General features: G+C 44.3%; 1 pseudogene; it reads left to right on the forward strand.

Annotated features, from left to right (window-relative positions):
• The first annotated feature begins 14,011 nt into the window (after window positions 1-14,011).
• LOC124803561 lies at window positions 14,012-14,129 on the forward strand (annotated as a pseudogene).
• Window positions 14,130-15,082: the final 953 nt, after the last annotated feature.

The raw sequence follows: 15,082 nt of genomic DNA on the forward strand, positions 1-15,082 counted from the left end.
GGGGGAAATTTGCTAGTATGATACTTGCTAGTAATACACACAACTAGATGAGTACCTGGCGTTGTCTGGGCACGTAGATATTCCAAGATATTTTCTGTCTTCCATAAGTCCATTTTATCCCTCTCCGTCTCTCTGTCCATCTCACCATGCACTCTTTCAGTCCATCTCCCACCTCTACTCCCACTTTCCATCTCCTCCTTTCTTTCTCTCTCCATCTTCTCCTCTCCCCTCTCTCTCTGTCCACTTCCCCTGCCGCTCTCCGATCCATCTCCCCCAACCTCCTTGTCCCTCTACGTTACCACCCTCACCCCAGTAGAGGGCTCGTGGTTATTGCCCCCCATAAGATATCTTTTCAGATCGTAACTAATATGTGTACCAAATTTCGTTGAAATGGTCCCAGGGTTTTAGCATGATTATTTATCTATGTGTTTGCCCACGTACACGTATGTAAAATATATTTCACAAAATATCTAACGTATTTTACTCATATTATTACACGAACTTCACGTGTAGCGAATTAGACCCTGCGTTTTCATTTCCACTCAGCTCAGTGTTTATACTAGCAAATGGTTCAAACGGCTCTGAGCACTATGGGACTTAACTTCTGAGGTCATCAGTCCCCTAGAACTTAAAACTACTTAAACCTAACTAACCTAAGGACATCACACACATCCATACCCGAGGCAGGATTCGAACCTGCGACCGTAGCGGTCGCGCGGTTCCAGACTGTAGCGCCTAGAACCGCTCGGCCACCTCGCCCGGCTATTACTAGCAGGCTAAAACGCATTTACCCAGTTGAAGGTTGCAGACCACCTATCCAACGGCTTCCAGGGTCAACACGTTTTTAATTTCATAATTATTGAATGAATTGAAAATATAATATCCCAGTATAATATTATCTTACGCTGAAGGTTAAATTTAACATGTCAAGTATTAAACTTGAAAACTATGTGCATGCCTTGATGCAGCATAGTTCACGGAGTTTATATGACACAAGCTATCATTAGTTGTGAATGAGAGCACTTTGCGATTTCTGAGGATCCGTACACGTAATTTCTAACCTTTTCCTCGCTGACAACTCCAACGCAAAAAATGAAAAATGTTTACTGCTTGCTATATTTGGGCTATACATGCACAACTTCCGGATAAGGCATGACGTTTTAGTTTAGCACTTATTCACTAATAATGATTCGCACCACATTTTGCAGGCAGTACCCATCACTGAATATACTTGCAAAAAAAAAAAAAAAAAAAAAAAAAAAGGCTCTGAGCACTATGGTCATCAGTCCCCTAGAACTTAGAACTAATTAAACCTAACTAACCTAAGGACATCACACACATCCATGCCCGAGGCAGGATTCGAACTTGCGACCGTAGTGGTCACGCGGTTCCAGACTGAAGCGCCTAGAACCGCACGGCCACACAGGCCGGCAATATACTTGCAAAATCGGATCACTGTACGTATGGTTCAGCTGATATGGCGTCATAAACATTGAGCTGCGGGAAAATGTGGCTTGTGTTAAAGCAATAATCGAGTGTGGGGCTGGTTATTTCTCTATTCCTAAAATAATAGAGACTAGATGAATAGTTTACAAAGTTCAGTAAATAAGTGAACTAGAGTAAAGAATTTAGGCGACAGTTGAGTTGGTGTAAGTTTAACTGATTCTCTTACGAATCAGATAGAGCGGCAACTAGATACAAGGAGAGGCGAGATAAAACACCACCGATCACTTGTTAATAATACTACAATTCATTTAATAAAATTCACCAGTCCACCATGACGTTGAGATTGGCAATATAATTATGAAACAGACTTTAAAACGCTGTAAGGTTATTCACAAATATTCACAGTTTTTTGTGAGTTTCTCTATTATTTATGACACGTTTCAGCTTAATCCCAACACCTCATGACCTGATAAATAAAGAAAATTTCTTTTTGCGTATGGTGGACGTTAGAAGATTCTAGTAATGGTTATTACGATTAACAGCAGTCAACAGTAATAAAATATGATACATACATACATACTGTACGGTACATATGTGTAACACGAATTTGACGTACTGGTCGTCTATCGTCAACTGGAGCTTGAGCTTCATCAATTAAAAATTTAATGCCGACGACAGGCAGAAGGTTAGAACTGTACCGTCAAAACGGACTCCCTGCGCTGCAGATGACAAGGTGCCCGCTAGACGGCGTTGGAGAACAGATACTAAAGTAGTAAACAGAGAAAGAAGGAACAGTCTTTTGCGTGCGGATTGCCGACAACTGAGCGCTGTCATTGATCACTGAACGTCACGTGGTACACTGAATCTGTTGTAAAGCTGTATAACTTTGAGAAAGAGATAAACATTCCTTCGAACCTACGAGAAAATACATTACGATAAAATGAAGGTGGGTTCTGCTAAAGCACTGCTGTTTCAGTAGAAGTATGCAGTAGAACAATAGGAACCCCTTTTGAGCGAATACCGTTCACACTGTTTTTCATTGTGCAGGCTTTCATAATTTGCGCTGGAAACACTTCTCGGCACGGTTCTAGCATATAATCCAGTTCCAGACTCCTTCAGCTTTAAGACAATTCACGCGGCTTATTGCTGTGTCACAGTAATTTCGTTCCAGTTGCCACTGCAATTATCGGAAAAAAAATTGTTAGTTTCTCATCGACTACCTAGAACCGAGGCGTGCTTGTGATGTAGTACGTATCGGAGATATACATTTAAATTTTCTTGACTGTTGTGTTATTGTAATGACTGTTATAAGACTCATATAACACCTACCACATAAAAAACAAATTTTATTTATTTTATCAGGTCATCAGGTGACGGGAAAAAATTTAAATGAGCGTATGGCATCGTTGGCCGGGAGGCCCCATTCGGGGAAATTCGGTTGCAAATTGCAAGTCTTATTTCATTCGATGCCACATGAGGATGAAATGATTGATGAGGACAACACATCACCAGGTTCCCCTGAGCATAATGTAGCCGCCGCCAGCTTGTCTCTGTCCAGCAGTCCAGGTGTTAAGGAGTAGTTCCCTAGGAAGACGACAGATTAGCGCCCTCCCATCGACATGATGAAGGAAGTATCAGGACTGATCAGACTATGCAACTCTCTGCCACTGCACCAACGTTTCCTGCCAATGGTCAGGTGCCCATTTCAGTAGTACTGCCGATGTCGTCGGGCTGCATGGGTCGTCGGCTGCGGAGGCCCATCCTTAGGAGCGTTCGGTGCAATGTGTATTCGAAAACGCTTGTAATCTGCCTAGCATTAAGGTACTGATGTTAATTCCGCTACAGTTCGCCGCCTGTCAGGTTTTATCAGTCTGCCCAGTCTTCGACGTCTAATATCTGTAATATCCTGCTCTATGTGTCGCACAGTAAGGTATTTTCGTAGCTACATTCAGCGGCATATGTGGATACTGTCAGCGAAACGTGCAGGAATAAAGTTAATACCAAAGAAATAGTGAATTTAAACGTCATGCATGATGCAGTAGTTTTTCACGCTTGTCAGTGTTCATGACGCCATATGTCCTAAACTAAGTGTAGTACAATGATATAATTTTGCAGGTACATCCAGTGGAATACGTGGCCACTGTCTGTGAAATGTGTTGCAAATATAGTCAGTAGTACAAAAGTAATAAAATTAAAACCTGATACCTCATGTAGCAGTTCTACTGCATGAATAGCGAAAATGTAGTAAGTGAAGTTTTTTTTTTTCGTTTTTAATCATTTTGTCAACAATAAAATTTAAATTATGTGTAATGCCGCTCATTAAGTGCTCTCATTCTCAAATACTGGGTGACTAAAGTAAGGGTATTCGCAAGTCGTGGTCTACGCTGCTTTTCACCCACAGCCCCCTCTTTGATAGGTAGGTAGTTCTTACCTGTACGGTGATTCTTTTCCGAGAACAAGTGGTAAGTGTATCAAGTTTGGTTGAATTCGGTCCTGTAATTTAGGAGGAAATGTGTGTGAAATCTTATGGGACTTAACTGTTAAGGTCATCACTCAGTAAGCTTACACACTACTTAACCTAAATTATCCTAAGGACAAACACACACACCCATGCTCGAGGGAGGACTCGAATCTCCGCCGGGACCAGCCGCACAGTACATGACTGCAGCGCCTAGACCGCTCGGCTAATCCCGCGCGGCTTTAGGAGGAAAAAAATGGCTCTGGGCACTATGGGACTTAACTGCTGAGGTCATCAGTCCCCTAGAACTTAGAACTACTTAAAACTAACCAACCTAAGGACATCACACACACCCATGCCCGAGGCAGGATTCGAACCTGCGACCGTAGAGGTCGCGCGACTCCAGACTGTAGCGCCTAGAACCGCTCGGCCACCCCGGCCGGCGAATTATGAGCAGATGTTGAACATATATACATAAACACGTATATGCAGACATACACCAATTTTTGTAACCTGTATAGCTTTGGATGGTGCACCGGTGTCCCTAGATAACGTAAGAGAATTAGTCCGCACGCACATCTGTTCCGCCGGATTGTACGAAAGAGGTAATTTAGGGACCAGTAGTAATCCATTATTAGCGACTTTCGTCTCCCAATCCGGTTTGTGAAGTAGTACAGTCGCAGCGAATTAGTATGCACTGGCTGTCGTAATGCTAGAGCTTTACGTGTACTGAATTCTCATGCCACCAGAAAAATATTGTTCTGTGTTGTGTACGTTGGGCTGTGAGACACTGGAGCGGGAAGGATATTTCGTTACCAAATTCGATGGCGGTGCGACGGCAGCACGACGCGGCGTCCTATTGTGATCAAAGACAGCGGAATAGGAAACACGATCTGTTTCAGGCAGACAATGGTCCCCCCTTCATAGCGCTGCTCTGCTTTGCTCGGTTGTGCGCTGTTCCGGGCTCCACTTGCTCCTGCGGCGGAATTAATTTAATCTGATTCTGCGGGCGAGGGAGGGGCGGTCTTGGCTTGCTCCTCTGTTTGCAGGAGCGGCGCAAAAGGCAAACATTTGGCGAGGAGCGCTGCGGCAAAAGTTGAAGATGTTTTCCGAGAACCTCCGCCGGGAGCCACCGCCGAATAAATACATTACTCCATTAATGGAGAGTGGGCCTTAATGGGCAGAATAAAGCGCTGCCGAGGCGATTATCGTGGCGCGTCTCGACTGTCCTTGGTAGGCATGGAGGAGTTGGGGGCGCGGAACGGGTTTTAAAGTCGCTTAATCGATGTGGTGGTGATCGACGTTAATATACGGAAGCTAACTGCTCATTTATTACTGTACGTCTGACTAAACCGTACGATCATCTCTTGTAGTCTTCGGAGAAGATGAGTTTGTGTTCCGAAGAAATGTAGGAACGTGCGATGCAGCACTGGTAAGAGGAAATCGCTAATTTGATAATCTACATCTACATCTACATGATTACTCTGCAATTCACATTTAAGTGCTTGGCAGAGGGTTCATCGAACCACAATCATACTATCTCTCTACCATTCCACTCCCGAACAGCGCGCGGGAAAAACGAACACCTAAACCTTTCTGTTCGAGCTCTGATTTCTCTTATTTTATTTTGATGATCATTCCTACCTATGTAGGTTGGGCTCAACAAAATATTTTCGCATTCGGAAGAGAAAGTTGGTGACTGAAATTTCGTAAATAGATCTCGCCGCGACGAAAAACTCGCATATCATATCTGCCACACTCTCTCCCCTACTACGTGATAATACAAAACGAGCTGCCCTTTTTGCACCCTTTCGATGTCCTCCGTCAATCTCAAGTGGTAAAGATCCCACACCGCGCACCAATATTCTAACAGAGGACGAACGAGTGTAGTGCAAGCTGTCTCTTTAGTGGACTTGTTCCATCTTCTAAGTGTCCTGCTAATGAAACGCAACCTTTGGCTCGCCTTCCCCACAATATTATCTATGTGGTCTTTCCAACTGAAGTTCGTAATTTTAACACCCAGGTACTTAGTTGAATTGACAGCCTTGAGAATTGTACTATTTATCGAGTAATCGAATTCCAACGGATTTCTTTTGGAACTCATGTGGATCACCCCACACTTCTCGTTATTTAGCGTCAACTGCCACCTGCCACACCACACAGCAATCTTTTCTAAATCGCTTTGCAACCGATACTGGTCTTCGGATGACCTTACTAGACGGTAAATTACAGCATCATCTGCGAACAACCCAAGAGAACTGCTCAGATTGTCACCCAGGTCATTTATATAGATCAGGAACAGCAGAGGTCCCAGGACGCTTCCCTGGGGAACACCTGATATCATTTCAGTTTTGCTCGATGATATGCCGTTTAACTGCGACCTTCCTGACAGGAAATCACGAATCCAGCCGCGCAACTGAGACGATACCCCATAGGCCCGCAGCTTGATTAGAAGTCGCTTGTGAGGAACGGTGTCAAAAGCTTTCCGGAAATCTAGAAATACGGAATCAACTTGAGATCCCCTGTCGATAGCGGCCATGGAGGTAAGTGTGTGAAGTAAAATCAATAGGTAGAGTCCAAGGCATGAGAGCAGCAAACATGTTCAAATTGATTTACGTTGAAGAAGTGATGAGGAGACTTTCACCCGATAGAGCTGTACCAAACCTGTCTTCGGCCCGCAGACGACAGCAATAATTAAATATACGAGGGTGAGTCAAATGAAAAACTTCATTTTTTTAAAATATCATTTACTGTGCAGAAGTGGTACAAAGCTGTATCACTTTTCAACGTAATCTCCCCCGCGCTCAATGCAAGTCCTCCAAGCGCTTACAAAGTGCATGAATTCCTTTAGAAAAAAATTCTTTTGGTAGTCCGTGCAACCACTCATGCACCGCGTGGCGTACCTCTTCATCAGAACGGAACTTCTTCCTCCCATTGCGTCTTTTAGTGGTCCAAACATACGGAAATCACTTGGTGATGACGAATGGCGCCATTCCTTGCTCGCTCTCTTCGTGTCCGGTTGGTGGAAGTGAACCCACGTTTCGTCCCCAGTAACAATTCTTGCAAGTTTCAAATGGCTCTGAACACTACGGGACTTAACATCTGAGGTCATCAGTCCCCTAGATCGTAGAACTACTTAAACCTAACCAACCTAAGGACGTCACACACATCCATGCCCGAGGCAGGATTCGAACCTGCGGCGGTAACGGTCGCACGGTTCCGGACTGAAGCGCCTAGGACTGCTCGGCCACAAGAAGCCGGCCGTCTTTAGTCACTCAGTAGAAGAATTTCTTCTGTTACTCAATGTTTCTTCGCAGTTACGTTACTAGTACCTATGTTAAAACTGTAGCACATCATTCACAATGTGGTGTGCTGATCCATGACTAATCTATAAACATGCTGCAATGTCATTCAGTGTCACTCGGCGGTTTTCCTTCACTATGGCTTCAACTGCTGCAATGTTCTGTGGAGTCACAACTCGTTGTGCCTGACCTGGACGAGGAGCATCTTCCACTGAAGTCACACCATTTCCGAACTTCCTGTTCCATTCGTAGACTTGTTGCTGTGACAAACATGCATCACCGTACTGAACCTTCATTCGTCGATGAATTTCAATAGGTTTCACACCTTCACTACGCAAAAACCGAATAACAGAACTCTGTTCTTCCCTGGTGCAAGTCGCAAGTGGGTCGGCCCCTCTTTATACTGATACTGTGACGGTATGTGTGCATCTGCATTATGCTGCCACCTACAGGCCATTCTGGACGCTATTTGTAGCACGCTTACCAACTTACAGGATAACGGCGCGAAATTTCGATTTGTTACTGCAAATTTAAGGTTTTCATTTGGCTCACCCTCCTATTTAAGTAAAATTTTTGGTGTCTCAGGAACCAACTAGTTTTCTGGTGCCGACAGTAAGTCAATAGAGACCTAATGTATACTGACAACTTTTTCCGAGACAAAACATATTTCGTACCCACACGTTTCTTCCTTAATTTTTGCGCATTCTCATAGTTGGAGGAGCAGACAAGAGACAAACGCTCGCCTTACTATTAGCGGAAAATTGATGGGGTTCTCCCGTTGACCACACGGGATGCATTGTACAACCAGAAAGCTACAGGCGCTTATCGGTTTACAAAACATTGGGGCTGTACTTTAATCGTACCTTCCTTAATTGATGAATTAATCGTGACTGCAACATCACTTAATTATCAAGACATTCAGATCTACCACAGTTAGAAGTTATTGTGTATGGTGCTGCATCAAGATAGGCACTTACAATTGGGGTGTGCGATATGAGAGCTACGTCAGATCATGAAAACTGATATACTGTACCTACAAATGACCATCGAGAGTCAACGAGACGCTGAACGATCATTTGTGGCTTAATCAAGCAAACAGCGTAACAACTACGGGTTATATATAGCTGTCAGTTGCCGTGTGAATCTGTTAACTATATGGCCAGTAGATAACTTCATCAAAGTATTAGTATGACTTGCAAAAATAAAAGACACATTTGTGAAAGAATTTACGTCACTCTGTGATTTAGTTTCCCAGATGAACGGTAGGTCTTTTACGCCGCAGAAGTTTGCCTCTTACTGTAATGTCGCGGAAAAACCCGCTTCAAGGTTTTCCAATTGGCATTCGGGAAAAACTTGGCTGCAACTCCGTGCGGCTATCGAGATTTAGGTTTTGCATTGTTTCTCTAAATCACCGAATGTAGGTGCCATGGAAATGGAACCTTCTTTCTGCAAACTAATCCAATGAAAGAGTTTGTTCTCTAATAAGCTGGTGATAGTCGTGATCTTAAACCTAAGCTTCCTTCCAGTTTCTGTTGTCTGTCTGACCTCCCGCAATACGAGACGTCGCCCAGTATCCCTTCCCTACTATATCAATGAGATGTTAACAACACTGGAAAAACAACAATAATTTTGTTTCTATGATATTGTCCACTTCACTCGATTTTCTGTCACAAAACGGAAGTGGAGCCTTCTGGCTGCTTAACATGCAGCTTGAGCGTTTCATTACACACGTCGAGAACTCGAACTGCCACCTCAACTTGTCTCGCGTATCTGCACGGCTCTTGCATCCCAAATGGGCTCTTGGTCCAACCGTAAAAAAGCAGAATCCTACAGCAACGATAGTGACAGTGCTCGGTACTTCTGCCGAGAGGCAGTTCGAGATTCGTCAACGTAGTATTACTCATGTTAATGACACAAAAATTCGCGGGTAATGGCTACTAAGGCACTGTAAATATTGTCATATGTGGTAGCAAAACTGATAAGCATTTACAAGTAGAGAGAACAAGGTAATCGCATTGGCACGATTACGTGCATACAAAATCATAAAAACATTGTGGTCTTCATTGTTGATTATTTTTCTTCCTACTTGTTGCATTTTACGATGTTGTCAGAAATTGTCGCCTATTCGAGCGTGATAATATTCTAATAATCAATTTATTTAAGCAGCTACAAACCTTACGATATAATGTGGTCAACTCTTTGGTTTTCTGGGTGTACAGAGAGCATATGGCCGGCCGAAGTGGCCGTGCGGTTAATGGCGCTTCAGTCTGGAACCGCAAGACCGCTACGGTCGCAGGTTCGAATCCTGCCTCAGGCATGGATGTTTGTGATGTCCTTAGGTTAGTTAGGTTTAACTAGTTCTAAGTTCTAGGGGACTAATGACCTCAGCAGTTGCGTCCCATAGTGCTCAGAGCCATTTGAACTTCAGAGAGCATATGGATTATACAATAACAAGATAATTCTTATATAATGACATGCTCTTGAATACTATTGTGCACTATATCGAAGTGTGCTAAGCTACAGCAAATCATTTGGCCAATTCTCTAATGGAGATAATTATTTTCTAAAGTTTGTCATTGTCAAATTATGAGACAGAAACTTCTTTAATGAGATTACAATGTGCAACCCAATTAAAGGATCACTGTTTCGAAATCCTGTAATTGTTTCTTATTACAGCGTATAAGTTTGAAATTTGGCTCAAAGGTTCCTCTGTAATTGTGCAAAAGCTTAGCGCCCTGTGACGTCACCCTCGGGCTCGGCGACGATTCAAACAGCAAGGTGACGACACATGCACAAGAAAAGGGCAGAACGCAGAAGTTCATTGAGCTGTAACATGGGTTAACGATGGCGTATTGACACCAGATTTCACCACAATTCTGCCAAGTCACTGCAGATATGTCACACGATGAGCAGGTCGTCGCAACCCCCTCTTACCCAGATTTTGCTCCTTCTTTTGATGCGTCCGCGATGGAGGTTAGAACCGTGACACCCAAGCATTGAAATCACGCGGTGTTCTTATGTGTGGCCGAGGAATAGACCAACTATCGGAATCCACACAATAAGTTCTGAGGGGGTTGCATAAAGGGCGTAAATGAAACTATCCCTTCCCCTGAGACGTTGATTTCCACAAATTTTGCTGCAGAAAATGACACTCTGCAGTGCGATCTTTAACATTTCTGACACCCCATGGATACTTCAAACCCTCTCTAAGGACTTCGAACTACCAGTCACATCGAATGTGATTTCACTCCTTTGGAGTGTAGGGTGACTGCAATTTTTGCTCTGGTGTACAGTGCGGAACCGTAATGGACAGTTCGAAACAGTTCGATAGAATTCGAAGACTATCTGCTTTTTCAGTTCCACTGTTCTGTGCCCTCCTGTGGCGTGATCACACAGGGGTGCGACATTGACATAAGCGTGAAAAAATGGCAAAGGATACCTCTAAGCCCCCAGATCGATAATACTATCAGTGCCACTCGACAACGTTTTGTTGAGCACTTTACACATGTGCCTTTGAAAGAGTCCTGCCTACCGGCTTTGTAGGCATGCCATAACGAAGAGGTATCAAATGGTAACCTATCTTCGGGCGCCTGGGACACTCGTCACGGCTTGTGTCAGAGCGGGTACATTTTTGAAGTGCTTAACAAACGTGAGCGAGTGGCAATGAGACTGTTGACGAAAGTGCGCGAGGGTGTTGTTACGCGGAAACTTTTCCATGTTACCCACGTACGTCTCAATGTTTTTCCTACAGCATATTTCAATAATACCCAACAGAATGGTGTTCCATTAACATGGGCACTAGTCTCATGGTCGTAATGCTATACAGCTGTGCCTTTATTTTGGGATAACTGCTGCAGGGAAACTCTTGTTCACTACTATTTAACTCTGCTGTTTACAGTATCGTACACTATGTGATCAAAAGTATCCGGACACCTGGCTGAAAATGACTTACAAGTTCGTGCCACCCTCCGTCGGTAACGTTGGAACTCAATATCGTGTTGGCTCAGCCTTAGCCTTGATGACAGCATCCACTCTCGCAGACATACGTTCAATCAGTTGCTGGAAGGTTTCTTGAGGAACTGAGGCACAATCTTCATGGAATGCTGCACTGAGGAGAGGTATCGATGTCGGTCAGTGAGGCCTGGCACGAAGTCACCGTTCCAAAACATCCCAAAGGTGTTCTATAGGATTCAGGTCAGGACTCTGTGCAGGCCAGTCTATTACAGGAATGTTATTGTCGTCTAACCACTCCGCCACAGGACGAGCACTGTGAAGAGGTGCTCGATGCTGTTGAAAGATGCAATCGCCATCCCCGAGTTGCTCTTCAACAGTGGGAAGCAAGAAGGTGCTTAAAACATCAGTGTAGGCCTGTGCTGTAACAGTGTCACGCAAAACAACGAGTGCAAGCCGCCTCCATGAAAAACACGACCACACCATAACACCACGGCCTCCGAATTTTTCTGTTGACACTACACACGCTGGAAGATGACGTTCACTGTGCATTCACAGTGCCCACACCCAGCCATCGGATCGCCACGTTGTGTACCGTGATTAGTCACTCCACATAACGTTTTTCCGCTGTTCAGCCGTCCAATGTTTACGCTCCTTATAGCGAACGGGGCAACGTTTGACATTTCCGGCGTGGTGTGAGGCTTATGAGGAGCCGCTCGACCATGAAATGCAAGTTTTCTCACGTCCTGCCTAACTGTCATAGTACTTGCAGTGGTTCCTGATGCAATTTGGAATTCCTGTGTGATGGTCTGAGTAGATGTCCGTCTATTCACATTACGACCCTCTTCAACTGTCGGCGGTCTCTGTCTGCCAACAGAGAGGTCGGCCTGTACACTTTTGTGCTGTACGTGTCCCTTCACGTTTCCACCTCACTGTCACATCGGAACAGTGGACCTAGGGATGTTTAGGAGTGTGGGAATCTCGCGTACAGACGTATGACACAAGTGACACCTAATCACCTGACTACGTTCGAAGTCCTTGATTCCGCACCATTCTTCTCTCTCACGATGTGAAATGACTACTGAGGTCGCTGATATTGAGTACCTGGCAGTACGTGGCAATACAATGCACCTAATACGAAAAACGTATGTTTCTTGGGATGTTCGGTTGCTTTTGATCACATAGTGTATGTCTCCAGTATCGTACTACCCATTCCTGATTACCTTGGACTTTCCTGTCTTACAAAATGTGTTCTATCTTTTGGATCTTTGCTTGTAGAACGTGACCCTAGTGTTATCGAACCGCGTACTGAAATACATATGCGGCAGTGGTTACAGTGTTTACAGCGGGACGGATCACCGACACACTTTACTACCCCGATGCAAAAATTTCGGGGCGAACAATTTCAAGGCTGGTGGACTGAGTGTGGCCCATCAGCATCTTCGAAGCCAGAATCTTACCACGCAAAACAACTCATTTTGGGTAATAGTCCCCATCCGTGTGGCTCAGCTTCTGGGTAACACCAACGAAGATTTACGGAATTGTTGAACAAGTCTTCCCACGTATAACTTCGCAGATGTTGCGCTAGATGTTTAGGCGGTAGTGAGGGGATTGGAAGTGCACACACTAGTGTTGACAGCTCCAGTATCCAGATACTCGATGCTGAAGGACTTGTCACTTAGGAACAAGGTCTTGTAGTAGGTAAACAAAAATTAACTTAAATTCTCAGTAATTACATAAGTTTTCTTTTGTGATAAATTGTGAACAATACACTAATACAACTGTACTCAAAATTACAGTTCAGTACATCAATACTACCAGCTTAAGGCTGATAATAAAAAGTTATACCGCAAAGTTAAATTGCATTTTTCGTTACTTTTCCTGTAATCCAAACGGCCCAGTCACATTAATATGACCACCGCCTAGGTTAAGCATAAATGCAGTAACCACTCACAGACGACAGGTGTCAGCACTAGCAATGGAGAGTATGTATAAAGCGTAAAGGGACTACCAACAGTGTCTCCTCATCGACTGTCCAGCGAACATTCCTACGTATGGGCCCCAGCAGCAGGCGTCTGGCTCATGCAACCATTCTGACTGCTGCCCCTCAACCACAAAGGCTGGAATTAGCAAGCGAAAACTGTAACCGGACGTCCAATGTTTAGGGACAAGTGGCCATTTGCAGATGAATCACGTCTGATATTCCATTCGACAGATGGTCGTTGCCACGTATGGCATGGGACATCTGAAAGCAAACACATCGAGCGAGCGTTACCCTCTAAAGAAGTGGTTTCGTGACACTCCAGGTGGGTGATCTCGTTATTTTGGAAGGCATAATTTATCAGCACAATTATACATCTATCCTTGGAGACCATGTTCACCCCTAAATGTAGTTTGTTTTTTCTTGTTTGATGGCATCTACGAACAGAACAATGCAGCGTGTCACAATGTTTGCAGTGTATGTGCTTGTTTCTAAGAGTATGAGGAAGAGTTTAACGTACTCCTCTGGCATCTAAACTTCCTGGATTTAAACCGTGTCGAGAGTATGTACAACCATCTCCACTGGGTTGTTCACGCCATGTGTCCTGAATCGAGAAATCTAGCGCTTGACTCGTCATGGCTCCACAACCCCGTCGGTACCTTACAGAAATTTCCTGACTCTGCCTCAGTGCACGTCCAGTCTTTCACATATCATAAAATTAATGTGACTGGACAGTGTTTGACTCATAAGCTCGTCGAGAAAAATCATTAATACCATAAAGGATTACATATGAAGAAACACATACATAATAAAGAATTGTAAGCTATGCATTTCTGAAGATGATAGTGAAATTTCAGGTCAGTGTATTTACTTGCCAACGGCCTTGCCGCAGTGGTAACACCGGTTTCCGCCAGATCACCGAAGTTGAGCGCTGTAGGGCTGGGCTAGCACTTGGATGGGTGACCATCCGATCGGCCGAGCGCTGTTGGCCAGCGGGGTGCACTCAGCCCAGTTGTTACTATTTCGGGTTAAAATCCGCTACTTTGAACTGGGGAGGGATTATACCTAATCAGGTGACCAAGTTACTTCTCGCTATGGCCGTGTTGGTCGCCTTGCTGAGTAATACTTCATTCCATGGCACTTAATGCCCCTCGCTCCTACTCACTTGAACGTTTCTTGATTCCGCGTTTAGTGAGAAACAAAACGCGGGAGGCAAGTTATATTTAGGTGTGTCTATATTCTCAGTTCATTCAGTTTGTGGAAATCAGACTGGTTTTATGTTGTTGTTGTTGTGGTCTTCAGTCCTGAGACTGGTTTGATGCAGCTCTCCATGCTACTCTATCCTGTGCAAGCTTTTTCATCTCCCAGTACCTACTGCAACCTACATCCTTCTGAATCTGCTTAGTGTATTCATCTCTTGGTCTCCCTCTACGATTTTTACCCTCCACGCTGCCCTCCAATACTAAATTGGTGATCCCTTGATGCCTCAGAACATGTCCTACCAACCGATCCCTTCTTCTGGTCAAGTTGTGCCACAAACTTCTCTTCTCCCCAATCCTATTCAATACTTCCTCATTAGTTATGTGATCTACCCATCTAATCTTCAACATTCTTCTGTAGCACCACATTTCGAAAGCTTCTATTCTCTTCTTGTCCAAACTATTTATCGTCCCCCCCCCACCCCCTCCCCCCAAGACACGATTTAAATACCCTCAACCGCTAGAGCGGCCACCTGCTGGGTGTGAGAGGTTATTGCATTTTGGCGTCGAGTTCTTCGGTAGTCACGTTAACGTGACTAGACCGCGTGGAATGGCTCTGTATGACACTAAGAAAGTGAGAACAGTAACTTTCAATATTCTAGGTATTGAGCAACGTGTTGAGAAATCGGTGGTCTAACGTCCATCATGGTGAAAAGATGAGAACATAGCATGTTCTCAGTGATGG

This window comes from Schistocerca piceifrons, chromosome 6 (genome assembly GCF_021461385.2).
Source record: "Schistocerca piceifrons isolate TAMUIC-IGC-003096 chromosome 6, iqSchPice1.1, whole genome shotgun sequence".
NCBI classification, from domain to species: domain Eukaryota; kingdom Metazoa; phylum Arthropoda; class Insecta; order Orthoptera; family Acrididae; genus Schistocerca; species Schistocerca piceifrons.